Below are 20,650 nucleotides of genomic sequence, written 5' to 3' on the forward strand. Positions count from 1 at the left end.
ACTGAAAGTTTATGGAAATATTTACTGGAGAATTATTAAAAGTTACTACAGTAAGCATTCCGCCAACTGCTCCTGCCATCAGGTAACTAGAACGACTGGCATTGCTGTCAAGGTCACTAGTAGTTGCTGTGTTGCTTGGCGTGGCTGAGCTATTGAGAACAATCTCCCGTAAAGCATGACTTGAATAGCCGTTGCGCTTGGCGTGGGTTGAAAACGGCCAACTTATTCGACATTCGCCGCTGTTTTTCCAGAGGGTTATGGCTGTAGCTGGATATGGATTCCGGATTGGAGTGGCCTGTGAGTTCTGATATCTCCACTGGGTCGAAATCATCACTGAGCGCTTGGATGACAGTTCTTCGACCACTCGAATTTGTGAATTTGCCGTCTAGTGTTTTTTGAAACCATGTTGTATCTAAAAGAGGCCAGTTCGTCGTTTGTATAGGCTACAATCTTTCGGATTTCGGGAAAAGATGCTTGACCTTTTTCGGCATTGATACCTGTTTAGGTTTTCTTTCGTAACGCTTGTTTGGTTTTCCTTGGCGAGAACTGTTGTTTGGCTTTCTTCCCTCGTCTCTGGCATTTTGATTTTTTTCTATGAATTTTCTCGTACTTTTGAGCGTGAGTGGTTTCCTCCAATTTTCTAAAAATTTCAATTTCAAATCAAAATATGGAAGACATTCGTTTTCTATAAGTTTGTTCATATTTTTTCATATTTTCGTAGCACTAGTTGTATTTACGTTTTTACGTTCGTAACAATAACTTTTGCTCGTGACTCACGTCAGCGATATCGCTTTATGCGTTAGTGCGATTCCACGCTAAATACCCTCTCTTCCGATTGACGTATTGATCAATCAGAGCGCGTGTTTACTTCAAGCTATGCGATTCCATCTTGAAGACCCTGAACGTCTGGCTTCATACGAGGAAGCTTTCGTTTCCATCCTTGTCACTCGGGCATGGCACCAACCTTTCTTTCTTAGTCACGTTCAGCTCATGACAAAAACTGTTGGTTTGGACACTATAGAAACCTCTCACAAGGCTCGCCAAGATGATTACAGGGATAGCTTTCTGAGAATATCGGCGGCTATTACCTATTGCATAAGGTTCAAGTTGTAGGACCTTGTTGCTTTATCACAAAAGAGCAGTCCATTATTGTTACTGCAAGGTACATATTTGATTGAGTTCCTTAGAAATAGCCTTAACTGATAAACTGAAACATGTATAGAAGCATATATATATATATATATATATATATATATATATAGTTTTCCTACTATATCACTGGCGCGCGCAACCAAAGTTGTTGCATTACTACATGCAACAAAATATCCAGATAATCATCAACTGTTCAACGGCTGAATACCGAAGTAATTTTCCATCTTGGCAAGCTTAGTGAAAAGCTCCTGCAGTGTGCAAACCAACAGTTTCCACCATAAGAAGCGTGACTGATAAATGTTATATGCATAATTAGAATTGAGTATAAAAATAATCAAAAGAAGAACCCCTAACTGAGATACGCAGAGTAGTGGAGGTCTTTTGGTCGTGCGATATACCTCAATGTTCAAATTTGAAAGATGTGGTGTATTATCTTGAAAACTTTACACCTGGCTGTATTCAGGGCACGGAACAGTGGTTCGTTCGATCAGCTCAAACTATTTTCTAAGGTAAGGAAAAACCTTAGAAAAACCTACTGCTGAACAGTAGCAACTTGTTATGAATGTCGGTTTAACGTGTATTACTTTCACCACCTCTCAAGATAACTGACTCAAAAATATTTTTAAATGTTACTGAAAATTTGGCTCACGTGAAATGCATCGACGGCTGAGTAGGAAGGCTGTGCTTTCCTTAATAGTCACAATTAGGGAGCAGAACTTACTTAATATGTTGTGCATTGTATGATCGGGTGCCATCCATGGTCATTCACTTGAAATTTCTTTTGCACGTAGCGGTGCCAATTGAGTCCAATCGACGTGCATCAGCGACAGAGTTGGAAAGCTTTGCTTTCCTTTAATAGCTATAATTAGCGACCAGAGCTTACTTATGGGATGGATTGTGTGATTGGATGCCATTCATGATCATTGGCTTGAGATTTCTTTGGCACGTAATGGTCCAATCGACGTCCATCAACGACAGAGTTGGAAAGCTGTGCTTTCCTATAGTAGTTATGATAGGCGAGAAAACCTTATCTTTTTGTGGATAATTACCCCAGGGAAACAGAGAAGTTTTAATTCTTTTTTTAGATGATAACACGCGTGTGGACAAAGACAGCGCGGTACAAACTTCCTCGTATAAAGCCAGAAAAATTTCGAAGGGAACGATCTAAATAATCTACAAGCTGTAGGCTATGCCCAGTTCATTAGGATATTAAATTGAGTTTGTGTTCGTTTCAGGTTTCATGTTTTTTCCATCTTAAATCTTGTACTGAATTGAAAAGAAGCTACTAGTACTCCGCTCTGGTATGGTGACCCAAACTAAGATGCAAAGTAGATTGAGCTAACTAGCGAAGCATTGTTTCGCTCTTGGAACATAATCAGAAGTTTAGGTAATTTAGGTAAGCAAAAATTTCCCACCTGGGGCCAGCTGCATTAGGATTCTTTTTTGTTGCCAAAAAATCGATTATCTGTTTAGTGAGACAAGAGCGCCAGGCGCATTATTCTCACATATTTTCAACTTGGTAGTCCTATCAAGTGGTTGCGGCGTTTCGAAGAGGAAAGTTCAAGTCCGTTTTTTCCTTGATGCCATGCGGAATTTCTTTAATGCTATGCGGACTATAAAAACTAGGAATTGTCCTTTTTACAATTGTGGGCTTGGTGGCCAAGCTTTTGGACAGGAGTGAGGCTAAGGGTGACCTTGTTATGATACGGATGTTGCTGCTTTTCAAATGCAAATTTCTTTGTTATCATGCTAATTAGATACTGGTCTCTATCACAACAATGTCATCCTCAGCCTCACTTCAAATCAAAGGCATGGCAACTAAGTACACAACTGTAAAATGGCCTATTAAGAGAGTAACCTTTGATTTTTTGATATGCAATATCCGTTTTTGTATTTTTTGTAAGAATGAGAGGACCTTTTGTCGAAGGTGCAAATCCTTATGAATCGCACTGCATTCTCTGTTTCATATTTTTACTATTCCGTGCCTCTACCTGACTGAAAACTACACCTACTTATTCTCTTAGATAGGACTTTCAAGGAGTGCATAAAAACTCCCGCTATTTATCCGAAGATTGCTTTGGAAGCTGAACGGTTTTTGATTTGCGAAGTTATATGCTCGAGCCAAGTCGTTTACATAGCCTTAAAGTTAAACGTTCGGAGAAACTGAAATAGATTTGATTAAACATTGTTAATCTCCGACTTGATATAAGCAGCAATGAGCACAATTATTGCAGAAAAGCACTGCTTTCCACTTCCTTTGTTGATGCATTTCATTAAGCCAAATTTGTGTCACATCAATAAATATATTCCATGTTGCCATGCATTTGCTAGATCACATAAGGCGGTGAAAACAAAAAAGTTGTAGAGGATGCGTGGCCGAATAAGTCACTGATGTTGTTATCACATTTTGCCTTCTTCTATGATCTCTTACTTAACAGACACGGGCTTAAGTGAAATCTGTTCTTTCAGTATGTAATAAAAAGCAAGTTGTTTGTTTGTGGTGACGCCATCTACGCCTCAGTCCTCTAATAAGTCATTAGTTACAACCAATGAACATGCAGGAGGTCAATCTGATATGATGATACTATTAACAACTGGCTAAGGCTATTTTCTTTGTGATGAATGTTTCCGGCTTTGCGCTAAGAAAGTTCTGCCACAATGCCTTTGATCACAGACTTTACTCAGAAATAAAACGAATTTCCTGTTATCTCAGGAGATGTGAGAGGTCAGCTGCTTTAAAATGAGTAAGGTCACCCTGCAAAATAAAGCATAGTTTCCAACTTATGAGGTACCAGAGAATATCGCGGGATCAACGCCCCTTGTGTAGACTTTTTAATTAGGAGCTCTTATCGAAGACGCTAGCAACAGCAAGGAAAGCTATGCTTCGTCCTAAATTTCAGCGAATCAGTAGGTTGTTGTGACCTTGGCGTCAGTAAACTTGCGAGAAGAGAGAGATTTTACATGCAACGGGAGCGCATAAAAGTTTTGAGAGTCTCCATGGAGACTCCTACGGCCATAAGCATTTCGGTCACGAGAGTGCGGAGTTATCCGATATGCTAATTCCACATGCGGCAGCTTTTACGCGAATGAGAATAGACCACTTATTTTAGTCTATAACTATCTAGGCTATGCTACGTCTGTCAAAGTTGGAGTACTCTTTTTGGTGCTAGTGGACATGTATAGCACTTGGCGGTACATGTAAGTAGAAACATACGCACGCTCATGTACACAAAGAGACAAACAAAATTTTGCACAGACGCTCTCTGCACAACGCTTATGCTGAATAATCGTCTTTTTTTCAAATCTACAATTTATCAAGTTTCATGAGAATCCCAAGCTTGTATCACTATATACTATTATTATTTTGTCTCAGACCCAAGGTATAAGAAAAAGATAAAAGAGCAACTAATTCAAGATAACTTGAAACTCATCACAAGATACCATTCGTGTCTTAATTTTGAGTATCAAGTGCTTTTCATGTTGGTGGAACCTTCGTTAATCATTGCATACTCTCGTTCGTTCGCTGATAAACGAATACAAGGACAAACATAACGGACGCATTAGAATTAATGTAATTTCCATTTCTTCTTTTTTTGTGAGCTTATCTCGTTTAAAGTTAGTTTTATTTAAAACTGTGCGATAATTCACCACGTTCGTTTAATGCAGCGAGAAGCAGAAGATTATAAACTGTATTCTCTTAGTGAGAAACCTTTAGTAACGTTCAGTTAGAAACTGTTAGTGAGAAAGTGAAGAAGGGCCTGTTCACATGGAGATGGGGGCCCCAGGTACGTGAGGTAACCTGCCTGAGTGGGGTAACCCGCCTAAGTGGGATGACCCGCCTAAGCGGTAGCCCGGTCTGCCAGGTAGGGTAACCCTGTCAGCCAGGGTGAGAATCTACCGTGTAAACGCCTCAAGGTGGGTGTAACAATAGGCATTGTTTAGCAGTAGCCTGGTTTGAGTGTTTAAACTTAAGGGGTGGACGTTTGTAATAACGGGTCAGTTGATGTAACACTTGGTGGCAGATATTAAAACGATTCCTTCGTAACTAAACAGTGGGGTAGCCAGCCTAACTGAGGTCACGTTCGTGGCAAAAAGCTCAAAAACGAAACAAGCATGTTTTAAAACTTTGTATATTTCCTAGCTGTCCCATACAGGACTAAAACGCTAAAAAACACCAAATTTTACGTTCTCTTACCAATGAAACCTGTAAAGTTATCTACTTACATCCTTACCTTCAACTCGACACTGTGCGCATTCATATCTTATTACACGACTCGGGCAGTCAGAAGGCCAATAACTAAACTCAACCAATCAAAATGCTCTATTGCCGGTCAATATTCGCTCAGTATTGGACCGGGCACTATCCCGAATAGTCCCGAATGATACCGCACTTGTTTCCCTTTGAACTTCAGTCTTATAATAAATCTCTTATCAACCAAGCTTGCTCGGGACCGTAGTGGAAGAATATCGGTCCTCGGTCTTTTTTGTACGGACCTCGCTGCGCTCGGTCCGTACTTTCAAGACCTCGGGCCGATATTCTCCCAGTACGGCCCTCGCGCTTGGTTAATAAGATATATTTATCGACTTATTGGCGAAAATCTCAGAGAAAAATAAGTTACGTCTCACAAGACGGAGTATGATAGAATAACAGTGATGGCAAAGCAAGTCCATAGCAGCAGAGATTCCCAGAAACTGCAAAGGACATACAAGGAGTGTAAAATATTCCCCTTTCGGAATATTTAGCGTTGTAAATCGACCACGTTTCGTTTCCCATATCTTTCCATATAACGTATCAATGGTTTCAAACTGTCAACGGTTCCTTCCGTAACCTAACACGCCTAACACAACACGTGACGCTTTTATGAATAAACACAAACGTGTCCAGGAATTAATTTTCTGTCTCTCTCAAAATGTGTAAATCGTTTATTAAGTCGTTTTTCAAAAAAAGAAAAAAAAAAACCACAACCTGCAGCCATAAGCTGAATTACTTGTGTTATATACAACATGTTTAAAAATTCAAACTATAAAATTTCTGTCTATACTAGTATTAATTTTCTGTTTACAATTGTTGTTTAATTGCAAAGTGCATTATGAAAGTTCTAAACCTCTTGGTTTTCACATTCGGGATTGAAAACATACACCTAGTCCTAAAATTATATCTTTCACTGTCATTGCGCGCGGGAAGCAGGCCAGCTGGTTTATGCTGTCACTCTCTACTATCTGTTTAAACAGACTGCTACATAATTTCTCGTCTACGAAAGAGTGTTTTTAAAACCGCATCTTCCAGGACCTTGCTATACGAAACCTCTGGGAATAGGATCCTTCAGACTCTTTTCTGAACCCTCTCTATTTGGTCGGACAAATAGGCTAGCAAACTAGTATGGAAGGCCTAACATGCATACTCCAGAACGGAACGTCTGCACGCACAATAAAATAGAATTAGAGTCTTGCGGTCTATGCCAGCGCGTTTGAGTTGCTTAAGCTTGGAGACGTGAGCTTGGCACACTCATGCCTAAACTCCCTAATTACAAGCGCAACAACAACCTCCGAAAACTTCACCCAGGCACCTCCGGGTTGTAAGATTACATGTAAACGCGTTTTATTTTTCAAACACGGCTAGGCGGGTTACCTCACCGACCTGGGGTCCTCCACCTCCGTGTAAATAGGCCCTAACTCACAAGTCTATCCGTGACCTGTGACAGTGCGAATGACGCTCAATTCATGCACCTTAACGTCATCATCATCATCACTTTGCAAGCGAATTTCAACTCTCAGCAGATATTCTCTTTTATGTCATCATCATCAATATTTATGTCATCATCATCATTATCATTATTAGTTAATTTCACAACTCGGTCCGTCAAAATCAAATATGGAAGAAAACTCAATTCACTGCAATTGTCGCTCTATTACTCAGTAGCTTATCAACTAAAAATTCATCTCTTTACCTATCTGTCTTTTTTTTCTTTTGGTTAAATTCCAAGGAAGGAAAATCTTAGCAATTTTAAAGAGGATGATGACCGACATTATTTTCTGCTGCCTTTTATTACCTATTTAATTATAGATCTATATTAATTTCGTAGAGTATTTCTGTCAGAATAAAGACCATCGTTAATGTCGGGAGGGGGAAGCTAAATATGAAAGCCATACCAACCTTAAAGCTAGTTCATGGATTGCCCTGTTTCCTGTGGTGCCTGTTAGAAAGTGTCTGTGATCGGTACCTTTGCTCCCCAACTGCAAACTCAGTTTATACTAACGCGATAGCTTTCAATTGCCTGGCTTCGATTGCCTTGCTGTGAGCAGTTTCTCTTTGCTTCATTTAGGCAGGCATATATTTTTTATGATATTCGATTTAGTTAATGGCATGGGAATTACTTTCTTACGAGAACAGTTTGCTCTAAGCCTTTTAGGACTCAGTGAGCGTGGAGAAGTCAAGCAATAAAACACTTGCAAACAAGTGCGTGTTAACAATGTTTCCAGTCTCTGGCTAAACATAGCGCTAAAAAAATGACACGTCTAGACATTCAAGAGAAAGAGAACACACTTATAAGAAAAAAAGCATGGGCAGTATATATTTACAGCAATACTTTTTCACCAGAAAGTTTCAGTGGAAAGTTACCACTCCACACATTTTTCCAGCAAAAAGAGCTTATCAAAGACACTTCATAGAAAATTTGTTGAAGAAAAACTTTGCGTAAATCCTTAACCATTGTCCTTGCCAAGTCATCTTGCACGCTTTTTTCAACTCATCATTAAACTACGGGTGCACCCTTCAAAAATTTTATTATAAAAGTCCTTCCAGATTAAAAGCTCAGTTATAATCACCACCTATTCTACGCTGAAAGGTTTGCAAGAGAAAACGTATCGAGGACAAAGCGTGACAGAACCAAATATAAGTTGTAAAGGAGATTTCCCTTCGTTCTCCGTTAGAAATTTATCGCAAATGGCATCATGATACTTCTTAACTACTCAGATGGAAAACCCTAACATGGACTAACTCTTTGATTTTTTTCTTTTTGTTAAGCATTAACCACACAATATTTTTGAGATTATTTTAGACATTCAAAATACTTCCTTCGAAATATAACGCGATTCAAGTCATGTCCCTTCTCTCAATATCGGTCATGATCATAAAGTATGGCGACAAATCAATTGTATCAATGAACGGATCCTTCAGTTTACGCAAAGATTTCTGGGATCGCCACGGGACACCCATTGTAAGTTGCTAGAAGGAGGCATTTGGCGAAAGGTTGCTTTGACGTTGAAAAAAACATTTTGTGCGTAGATAATAATAATAACAATAAATTAAAACTTCTATGGCGCGGGAATCATAGGGATATGTTCTCTTGCGCTTTGAAATATTGCAATCAGCAATGATATTGTAATTGCGCTTTACAATCAGCAGTTATTTTTATAATAATTAAAATTGAAATATAACTCATAAAACTAGGTAATCTCAGGACTAGATAGAACTATTGGATTAAGCTATAAGCCTTTTGGAATGGGTGAGTTTTAAGAACTCTTTTGAAAGATTGTACATTATCTGCAAAACGGATGGTAATTTATTAATTTTCAGTTATATTTATGTGTCTGAAGCCTGTTTGCCCCTGGAACTGGCGCAAATATTGAAAATTATATTTCAATCGGCTTATTATAGGCTAAAGATCTCAGAAAGAGAAGAGCAATTTTTTTCACTTCGTGCTAATGCATATAGGTTCGACAAAAGTTCGCCGAAGATCTCGATATTTCATGCCCGTGGAAGGCCCTCATCTCAAGAAAACTTTTATCTTCAAACAAAAAACCCCCAACTTCTGAAAATACCTCCGTTGATAATCTTTGCAGGTGAATTTTATATGGTTAAAAGGTGGAGGTCAAACGCCGACCTCGATCTTTTGCTCCTGCCCGGTTTTCTCTGACAATAACACTCAATGTTCCTGATAAGATCCCCTGAGGAGCTCGAGGAAGAGTGGCCACTCAAAAACCTTAGATTTTTCTCAAAGTATCACTTGACCTAGGGATTTTCTCACGTTTTTCTTCGCTTATTTTATCCCTCCAAAGAGCAACAGCTCGATAAAACAGTTTCCATTTCCGGTGACAACGACTTTTCTCCTTAGAGGAGGTATATTGTCAGACGCCTTAAATTGTTTATTGGAAACGTTAAAAAGTACGAAAACAGGCTTCAGACACATAAATATGACTGAAAAGACGTTATTGAGTAATTTCCTAGCGATGCATGGCTGACTTATAATACTTCGAGACAATTACGTGATGATGATTTCACCATAAACCGTTGCTGGTATGATTTATAACATATTTCGTGGTTATTCGAGAAAAAAAAACTTAAATTTCCCTCGTACCACATTATCTTAATCCATTTATGATAAAAAAAAAAACCGTTAAAACCCGTTGATATTTTACCGCGGCTGCACCAGCGCTATGAAATAAATTACCATCCGTTGTGCAGATAATGTACAATCTTTCAAAAGAGTTCTTAAAACTCACCCATTCCAAAAGGCTTATAGCTTAATCCAATAGTTCTATCTAGTCCTGAGATTACCTAGTTTTATGAGTTATATTTCAATTTTAATTATTATAAAAATAACTGCTGGTTGTAAAGCGCAATTATAATATCATTGCTGATTGCAATATTGCAAAGCGCGAGAGAACATATCCCTATGATTCCCGCGCCATAGAAGTTTTAATTTATTTATTTTTATTATAACCCACCCATTAACTTTGGCGCGATTTTATTGGTTACTTTAAGTCACATGGTGCAAAATCACAGGACAGTTATCACGCAATAACCCCCGTCCGCGTCGATATTTGTCCTCCGATTTTTTCCGTGTAAAAGAAACATAGTCAACACAAGAGTTTCAACTTTTCCGTTCTGTAAAACATGGAAGGAAACAAAACTTTTTTTTTTTGCTTTCGTCATTCACGCGCATTCGCCATCAGATCACCACTGGCTTTTTTACTGTGTTTACGCGAAGTTTAATTGCGATGTGAAAATGAATGGGAAGGTTATGAAATAAATAAACCCTGTTCTGGCTTACTGGTATGTCGGCTGATAATATCCTTGGCTGAGAGATTGTCCTCAAGGTTTCATACTTGCACTCGAAGCCTCGCTTCTCGGCCAAATATTCATTTTTCGGACAATCTCAGCCGCGAAAATTATCAGCCGACATACCAGCCGCCCGAAGGGATTTATTTACTAAGTATTTAGCACGTGCACGTTGTTACGAGCTTTGTCGTAAGCCCTTTTGTGTTCAACGTGAAAAAAATAAACTCACTTACTTACTTACTTACTGTCATGTGCAAGTAATTTAGTTTTTGGAGGCATGCAATAACGAGCCAAAGTAATCAGCACAAAACCATGTAAAGGTGATTCACCAATAGTACACGAGTTACAAAACATATATGCCAATAGAATAAAAGACGCCGATAGAATAAAGCGAGGTTGATAACGTTCACGCTTATCAAAAACCAATCTTATCTAAAAGTTATTTTAAAGTTGCTGTTTGCGCGCGTGCCATATGGAGCCGGTCTGCGAATTATGTCTCATATAAAAATTAGACTGGTGAGAGTATTATCAGTTATATGTTAAACTCTCAACACAAACTTTTCAGTAAACATGCATTATGTTAATATAAAAATTAAAACAAAAAATACTGTTGGTGTAGCAAAAAGAATTGTGATCTTCTTGCATTGTTCATTTCGACTAAAGTGTCTGGGAGGGAGAGGTATGGGTGTGGCACTTTTGAACCACAGTCCTCGGACGATTGATCTGCAAGTTTTAAGTCTTCCAGATGACTGTATGACTGTTGAGCGAACTGTACGGCATGATTCGTCAAAGGACTGCAGATGAGAGGAGCGGTAAGAGCAGTCATCTGAACACCTAAGCTTTGACTCAATCCTCTGACACAGAATTCGACAATGCCACAGTCTTGTAAGTCTTCCTTTTCTTTTCCAAATGTTATGATGAGTAGCTTCTCTTTTATCCTCGGAAACACTCCCAATCTTTCCTTTGCTCTTTTGGTAATGTAGCTCTGCCGACTGCCACTGTCAAATAGAATTGAGCATAGCCAAAACGAGGTTGATTGATCTGTGACATAGAGGTGTTGGCTGTTAGCAACAAAATTGACGTGTTTGAGTACACGTACACTGTAGAAGAGGACTTGCTTTCTCGGCGATTTTTTTCATTTACGACATTTACGGTCATTACTTTATTTCCTTGAGCTGTGTTTTCTGGGGTGAGAAGACGGCTGTTGGCTTTCTCACAAACTGACTTGTGATGTCTTCCTAAGTAAATGCAGCATGTCTTCCTTTGAGAACAATTCCTCGCCAAGTGGTTTCGACGTAAACAAATAAAGCAGCAGCCCTCTCGTTTCAACAGATTTCTTGTGGCTTCGATGTTAGTGACTACAGCACATCTCGCGCTGGGGTGCCCTTGCTTACAGAAGGTACAGGTTACAGATTCCTCAGACCGATTACCAAAGACTGAAGGAGACAAAAACTCTGTACTTTTTTTTGACCGCACTGAGAAAGGCTTCTTAGGGGTAGGGGGGATCGGTCGGGTTTGTTCCAATCGGCTCGCATCGCTCTTTCGCTTCAATTTCACGGTCAAATGCATTAAAAAACATCCAAGTCCCATTCTGGTTCATCCACAGCCCTTGAAATTATCAAACGCATATTCGGAAGTAATTTTTCCATCAGAAGGGGAGTCAAAAGCTTCCATACGATTCAGAGTTTATTCTCAGCGTTTGCAAAGTTCGAGCGTTTGCTTCAACTCGATCATAAAGAAGGCGTAGACGTCTCAAATCATTGTCCGCGCTTAGAGCTGATACTTTCACTAATCCCTTCATGTGACGATTGATAATCTGAGTTGGGGTTGCCCAAATCGTCTCTTTAGGGTGGATTTGACTAACTCGTAGTTTTTCTGCTGTTATCGGTAGCCCTCGAATGGCTCCTGTGGCTGACCCTTCCAAAAAATCTCCCAAATAATTGAATTTGTCAAAATCCGATAAACCAGGGTTCTCACCGACAGCAATTACAAACGAGTCCTTGAATGGTTTTAAAGAAATGGGATCACCTTAGAATTTACTTCTTTAGATCAATCTTCGATAGTTTTGCCTTTCCGATTCCCAGATTTTCAGTGAACGAATTAGAATTAGAGAGAGGAATTGACATCACTGTATTTGCGGCCCTTTTCAGTTCAATGGTTTCGTTTATGGTTTCGTCAATTTCCACATCATTTGATAAATAGATTCCCTGAAGTTCCCAGTTTGCTGGATTTCATCCTCGCTACATATGCTCTTCTGTCATTAAAGCCAGAATTTCGTCGTCCAGGGCTCCAAGGACATTAAATTTTTCGTAAGAGCAATCCGATAAGTTTTCAATTGCTTCGCCAGAGGAGGTTCAAATTCATCGAGTAATGCTTTTTATTATCCAAATGTGCTTCTTAGAGTACAAGTAACGCGCGAGATGAATACAAATGTCACGCGATATTTGCACTCCAGAAATATCCGCGAGATTCGCCCGCACTGAAATAACAATTTAGCGTGTCGGATAATAAATCTCTTATTAGACATAGTATTTGCAGTATCGATGAGTATTTTTACTCATTGTATTTTCACGAGCCCGCAAGGCGAGTCAAAATGCAAACAACTAGTAAAAATACTCAGCGATACAACGCAGCAAAACATGTAATAAGATATAACGTGTGATAAGCAGGAAAAAATCAACTACATTTCATCCCTACAGACCTGTTTCGTGGTTGCCCACTCATCAGGGGATTTTAATGACATAATTGATTTCGTGCGAAAAGTGTCAAGTCAGCCGTTGAGTAGGAGGGTTTTGTTTCTGTGTCGGCAGGAAGAGACGAGTTCTTTACGTTTGTTGAGTGTAGATAGGTCGGGCCGGCAGATGATTAGGAATTTCTCTTTAAGGCATAGGTTGCATCGTTTGCTTGAGCTGTTGTAGGGCAGATGTGAAGATAGAATGCGCCAGGAGATGGAATAGCCGATGCTGTCGTCTTTAAGTGTCCAGATGTGTTCACTGAGTTCGGTAGCGTTGCGGTGTTTTGTGTGTCGGAACGATAAGGTGTGGCTGTTGTAGCGGGTCTTGAAGTCGATTACAGTGAGTCCGATGTATGAATCCGTCGAGTTGTCTTTACGTGTGACGGTAGCTTGGTAGATAACAGATTGTTAAAGGCAGTTTCCGTCTAGCGGGCATGAGTTTTCCTGTCAGCAGTTGCATTTCCTAAGAGGGGAAATTCTTAAGTGAGTCAAATTTTCGGGTCTCGGCACCCCGTAAGAGATCCAAAAGTAAAAGAAAGAAACTAGAATCCTAACTCCGTAGAAATAATGTCATTGAAATTCACAATAGGTAGTTGAATTAAACTCCTTAAACTTGAAATTCCAAACTGAGGAATTAGACAACAACAACCCAAACTAAACTCCGTACTGAAAATAAGTAAAAAAGACTAAGATACAAGAGCAAAATGTACACGCCAGCCTCTTTTCAATATCAAGGCCAAGCCCAAAGTCCCCGACGAGATAAACCAGTTCACAAAAAATCACGCGCGCCAGGCGTGAAAACAAAATAGCGGGGAAGGGAGAGGGGAGAAGCGAAATTGAAAGTCAAAAATGAAAGAAACTTCTACAGAGAGCCTTCGTGAACAGCTGCAGTTTTGCAAATTCCTCTCTGGATTTCCTAAAAGACGTGAAACATAGAAACCCATGCGATCCGGAATTGGATTTTTCAATTGAAATCCAGCTTGAGAACGGTTTTCTCAACGTCGTATTCTGTTTCAGATTCCACGTTTTACCTTAAGGTAACCTCCTTGAACTTGTTCTACAATTAAGCTTTTTTGGAAACTTGTTATAATTAACATTCATGATATAAAAAAAGGGGGTCACCGTGCTTGTTTACACGTCATCAGGCTCTTAGAATGGGATATTTTTACTGGTTGTGCGTTAAAAACTCGAATCACCTTCATCAGAATTCAGGTTTGGTAATTTGAAAGACACAAAATTATATTTGAAATTAAAGCTTCTTTTATTAAAGTAAGCAGTATTGCTTCATTTTAGCTGTTTTTGATCGTTTGGTTGGGGGGATTTTGCACTTTTTCGGACAGTTCCATTGTTAGCTTGAATTCTCGCCTTGGCCAAAATACACCAAATACGGAACTATTTTCCAAAAAAAAATCATGTTCTACAATCAAACCTTTTTCTTCCTCAAATATGTTTTTTGCTAGTAATACACACTAGTGCATAAATCGTTGCCCAAGGAGTTGAACTAAGGGTAACCGAGAACAAATCCAATGGGACACCGGATTATAAGTCCAGCACTCTAACCACTCGGCCACGCTGCCTCCGGAGAATAAAAGAATGAATTACATACACTTAAAGGAATTCTTTGTTAACTACCATGCTTTCATGACAGTAGGAGAACTGCAAGCCGAGTCAATGCGTCAGCTTGGGTTGTTATGTTTGTAAATGTTAGGTGAAAAGTAATACAAGAAGTTCTAGGGGTGATAACGATGAGATCTTTTGCAGTGGCTGGCAACTCTTGTTCAGCTATGAGTTCGTTAATCGTATTTTGAGATGTTTTGATTAATGGAAGTGAGATCCTTGTCAACCTTTCAAAAAAAAAGAGGTGTCAGAAAGTTTCCGGAAAGCTTCTTTTTGGCAGTGGTCGGTCCGCCAAACAACTACTGCGCCGCCCTTGTCGGCCGCTTTGATAACAATATCTTTCCGTTTTATTAGGCTTTTAAGTGCTGGCCACTCTTTAGAGGAAAGATTGGGAAATCTAGCGCTACGATTGAACTTAAAATTGATTCTCAAGATTCTCAAGAAGTCTTACTTATAAAACAGGTCTCTTTCCCATTGTTGGCAATACCATAACCCTGAAAAATTTTCTCAGCGCGACCCATACCGTTGGTTCATTACATGAAAATCCACAGGACACAGCATTGTAATGTAATTTTTGAGAAATTCGGTATATAAGCGACATACTTCAGACTCAAGAAATCAGGACTCCCCGGTGTAGTTGTTGCTTCGCGTGTGTGCATAGTTCCGTCAGTGCGTGCTTGTACATGCATGCGTATGTTTATACTTACAATATTGAATGCTGCACATTAGCACCAACATAAGCAACAATACTCCAAACTTGGGAGACATGGCAGACAAATCTAGATAAAATGAAATAAAGAAATTATACGTTAGCCCATTTGTGGGTTTTTGTGTTCTGTTGTAATTCTTCTTATTGAGAGGAAAACATATAGGTAACAACACTGACGAATGTGTGTCGTTAAATTAACTAAGGCATGGAAAAATGGCAGGGGTCAATGGCTCTAAACGTAACTAAATATGAAGATAAAATCTCGCGGAACCATGAACAAACAAGAGGGAGATATAAAAAAAAAATGACTGTAAGACCTTAACTTTTATCTATTTTCCTCCATTTGTTTTCTAAATCGGAGTTTAACTTTCTGAGGAAGTGTCTTCACAAGAAGCTCACGCAAATAAAATGCCTCGCAATTGTCGATAAAGGAGTTGTTTTATGGCATTGAAAATTTCATTAGACATGCGTCAGTGACAAAATTAACAATTTCATTGCATTCCGCAGCCCATTCCGTTTGCTTAAGAGGCCATGATATCCTGCAGAGCGCGTCATGGTGTTTATTCAAGTGTCTCAAACAAAAAGGTCCCTATTTTTAAATATACCCTTTTAGAGATTAACACCAAGAAGAAAACTTGTTACTGAGGGTATATGTAGGAAACTGTAGTAATGAACGTTTTTGTTATTTCTATTTCGAATGAAATTAAGAGAGAGTCTTTTGAATGGAAACTATGATAGAAAGAAAGGTTGGTTTGCATACACGAGTGATAATGTTGGAAAGTTATGCCCTCTGACAATTATCGGGTTATCACTAACCGCTGCAAGGTTGTCACTAGACCTTGTTATTTTTTCATAATAGAGCAGTCAGTTGTTACTGCAAAGTAGATAATTACATGAGTAATTGAAACATAGCCTAATGATAAACGTATAAATGCAAGTAAGCACAACTTTCCTACTCTATCGCTGGCGCACGCAACCAAAAATTGTGCATCACTAACTTCCTATCCAAGTGCAATCGTAATAATACTTCGTTGTAGTCAACATATGTTCAACGCCTATGCAATAAATGTAATTCCATCTTAAACAGTCCACCGAAAAGTTTGTGCAAAGTGCAATACAACACACTGAGTACAGTATTCGTTATAAGAAGGGTGATTAGCAAAGAAAGGTCGGTGACATGTACAAGTTTTAATGTTGGAAAACTAACATCATCACTCGAGCATGGCACCAACCCTTCTTTCTTAGTCACGTTTCTTATAATGAAAACTGTTGATTTGCGCACTACAGAAACTTTTTACTATGCTCGCCAAGATCATTACTTGGACAGCTTTTGGAGAGTTATCAGTGGTTATCACCTACTGCATAAGGTTTAAGCTGTAGGACCTTGTTGCTTTATCACAAAAGAGCAGTCCATTATTATTACTGCAAGGTAGATAATTAATTGCGTTCTTTAGAAATAGCCTAACCTAATACAATGATAAATATAAGTAAGCATATATATATATTTTTCCTATTCTATCACTGGCGCTGGGGAAAGCTGTGCTTTCCTTTAATAGTTACAATTAGCGAGCAGAACTTACTTATGTGGTGCATTTTATAACTAGGTGCCATTCATGGTCATTCACTTGAGATTTCTTTTGCACGTGGCTGTGCAAATTGAGTCCAATCGACATGCATCAGTGACAGAGTTGGAAAGCTGTGCTTTCCTTTAATAGTTATAATTAGCGCACCGACAGAGATGGAAAGCTGTGCTTTCCTATAATAATTATGATAGGCAAAAAGACCTTCCTTATCTTTTTCTGAGTTACCACTCGAGGGAAACAGAGAAGTTTTAATTTTTTGAGATAACAAGCGCATGAGGACAAAGATAGAATGGTAGAAACTTCCTCGTATAAAGCCAGAAAAAACTGCGAAGGGAAAGATCTAAATAATCTACAAGCTTGAGGCCAGTTTCTTAAGAAATTAAATTCGGCTATAACGCAACCAAAGTAAAGCGCGCGCTCTGACTGGTCAATTCAGCGTCCACCATTTGCCTATTAGTGTACGCTGCTGACGTGAGTAAATGCAAAGGCTAGTTCTCCGCGCGCGCCTGTTTTTTCTGGTCACGCAAGATTTTATTAAATAAAAGAAAACTATTTTGCTACAATGTATCGATGATATGTTAAAAAACAAATGGTAAACGCTACAGCGTTCACTGTTGAGTTATTAATGCACTTGGGGAGGTTTGCTGAGCACTCAAGAAGCTAGAGTCGCTGTCGGCTATCGCCACGCGCAACTCTTACGCCTCTTTCGTGCTTAGCAACCACCCACGTGTATCTGTACCTCATTATAGTTCACCTCATTATAGTTAAATTTTCTCCGGTTCTTATTGGTTTAAATCGATCACGTGACGCGATAGTGTTCATCCGTGGAGAGACACTATCAGCCCATAGTGCCCGTCCGCGGAAAATACCAGGATGGATAGTGCCTGTCCGCGGAAAATACCTTGCTTGATAGTACTCATCAGTTAAAAGTTTTGAATAGTTTGACGGCCGCGAAGTTAGGCAGATTGGAAAAACAGTGACTTTTCAATTCTGACAGGTATAACGTATTATTTAGCCAATGTACGGTTGCGAATTCTAGAAATTTGTGACAAGCTGTAGGCGCGGAAGAAAATTTAGAGGTAAACAATAAAAACAATAGAGTGTTTATGTCTCGGAGCTATCGGTCTGATAGTTGCCCCTTGGAAATTTGATGTTCTTAAAACTAGCATATTTCTTTTAAGAACATTAAATTTCCGCGGGGCAACTATCAGCCGATAGTTCCTCGACAGAAATACTCTAATGTTTAAATAGTGTACGCTGTGGTGTTTACCCTTTCTTGATTTGTGTTTGTTTCAGGTTTCATGTTTTTTTCCATCTTAAATCTTGTACTGAATTGAAAAGGAGCCACCAGTACTCCGCTCTGGTATAACTGACCCAAACTGAATGCAGAGTAGATTGAGCTAATAAGCGAAGCATTGCTTCACTCTTTGAGCATAATTATAAGTTTAGATAATTTAGGTAAGCAAAAATTTCCCACTTGGGGGCAGGTGCACTAGGAATTTTTTTTTCTTGCGAAAAAATCTATCATCTGTTTAGTGAGACAAGAGGGTCCGGTGCATTATTCTCACACATTTTCAACATGGTAGTCTTACCATGTGCTTGCAGCGTCTCGAAGAGAAAAGTTCAAGTCCATTTTTTTCTGTAATGCCATGCGGCACGTCTTTAATACTATGTGAACTAGAAAAACTGAGAATTGAAAGATTAACCTTGACTTTTTGATATACAATCTCTATTTTTGTATTTTATGTAAGAATGAGAGGACCTTTTGTCGAGGGTGTAGATCACTATGAACCGCACCACTTTCTCTGATTTATATTTTTACTATTCCATGCTTCCACCGGACCAAGAGGTACGCCTAATTATTCCCTTACATAGGACTTTCATGGAATGCATCAAAACTCCCCTATTTATCCGAAAACTGCTTTTGAAGTTGAGCAATTTTAGTCTTACGAAGTTATGTGCTCGCGCCAAGTCGGTTACAGAGCCTTACAGCTCGGAGAAACTGTGATAGATTTGACTGAAAATTGTTAATCCCCGACTTAACATAAGCAGCAATGAGCAAAACGATTGCAGAAAAGCGTAGCTTTCCACCTCTTTTGTTGATGCATTTCATTCAGCTAAGTTTGTGTGACATCAACAAAATTTATTCCATGCTTCCATGCATTTGCCAGATCACACATGGCGTCATAATGTAGAAGTTGCGCCACCGAGTGAGTTACTGGTATTCTTATCGCATTTTGCCTTCTACTACGATCTCTTACTTCTCAAGCTCTTCAATAATTATTAACAAGTTACAAACCAATTACAATACGCAAATTTGGCCACATGTGTGCATTTAGAAACCCTCATGAAACACTGAACAGAGGCTTTTCCACTATACTTTGATGAAATATACACTTTTCAATTAGGAGTTCTTATCAAAGACATAGAGACAGGTCGATTCTATACACAAGCAACAGCAAAGAAAGCTATGCTTTCTTCCAAATCTCAGCGAATCAGCAGGTTCTTGTGACCGTGGCGTCAGTAGACGTGCGAGGAGAGAGAAGTTAGAAGAGAGAGAGAGAAGTTAGGCAGCCTGCCTAAGTGGAGTGACCCGCTTAAGTGGGATGACCCGCCTAAGCGGGTAGCCCGGTCTACCAGGTAGGGTAACCCTGTCAGCTGAGTTGACAATTTGCCACGCAAACGCCTCAGGGTGGGGTAACCCGTCTAGCCAGGGCCACGTTCATGGTAAAAAGCTCAAAAACGAAACAAGCGTGTTGTAAAACTTTCCTAGCTGTCCCATACAGAGCTAAAACGTTAAAACACCAAATTTTACGTCCTCTTACCAATGAAACCTCGGAAGTGATTAACTTACATTTTTACTTTGAGCTCACCACTGCGCGCATCCATATGTTATCGACATATTGGTGAAAATCTTATGGAAAAACAAATGACGTTCCATAATACGGAGTCTAGTAGGAATAAAAGTGATGGCAAAGCAAGTCCAAAACAGCAGAGATCACCAGAAATTGCACCGGACACACAAAGAGTCTAAAATATTCACATTTCGGAATAGTTAGCGTTGTAAATCAACCATATTTCGTTATCACTACTTTTCCATATAACGTATCAACACAGGAGACCTAAGCGTGCTTTGTGATTTTGGGGTCTAAAGGTCATTAACGGCAATACTTAATATAATAAGATTGAATTTTAAGGGTAAGCGTGAGCCGTTAAGAAAGGGAAAAATTATAAAAAATTAAGTAAGAATTAAAAAAGATACATAACATGTCAAGTCTCTTTATCATATTTCCGTGGCCGCTCTATACAGAGACAGTCAAACACAAGATCCCAGCCATAGATGAAGTACCAGTGGCACAACCGTACCGTAGAATCCCACCAAACCAGTTTCAAGAGGCAAAGGATCACATACGAAAGCTTCTGTATAATTGTATCATCCAAGAAAGTCACAGTCCTTAAGCTGCCCCTATTGTGTTAGTTAGAAAAAAAGGATGGTTCCTTGAGGCTATGTGTTGATTACAGACGTCTGAATGCCAAGACAATCAGAGATCAGTTCCCTTTACCCAGAATTGAAGAGTCAGTTGATGCCATCGGTAATGCAAAATTATTTTCAACAATGGATCTGGCAAGTGGGTTCAATCAGGTTGCTATGAATGAGGAGGACCGACACAAGACTGCTTTAATAACACCGTTTGGAATTTTTGAATACAACAGAATGCCCAAGGGAATGACTAACAGTCCTGCCACCTTCCAAAGGCTTATGCAAACTTGTTTGAACGATTACATATTCCAAA

General features: G+C 39.2%; 1 pseudogene; it reads right to left on the bottom strand.

The window, feature by feature from the left end:
* Positions 1-10,805: 10,805 nt before the first annotated feature.
* LOC148742389 (uncharacterized) lies at positions 10,806-15,085 on the bottom strand (annotated as a pseudogene).
* Between the last annotated feature and the right edge of the window lie 5,565 nt (positions 15,086-20,650).

The sequence above is a fragment of the Stylophora pistillata genome, chromosome 1 (genome assembly GCF_964205215.1).
Source record: "Stylophora pistillata chromosome 1, jaStyPist1.2, whole genome shotgun sequence".
NCBI classification, from domain to species: Eukaryota; Metazoa; Cnidaria; class Anthozoa; order Scleractinia; family Pocilloporidae; genus Stylophora; species Stylophora pistillata.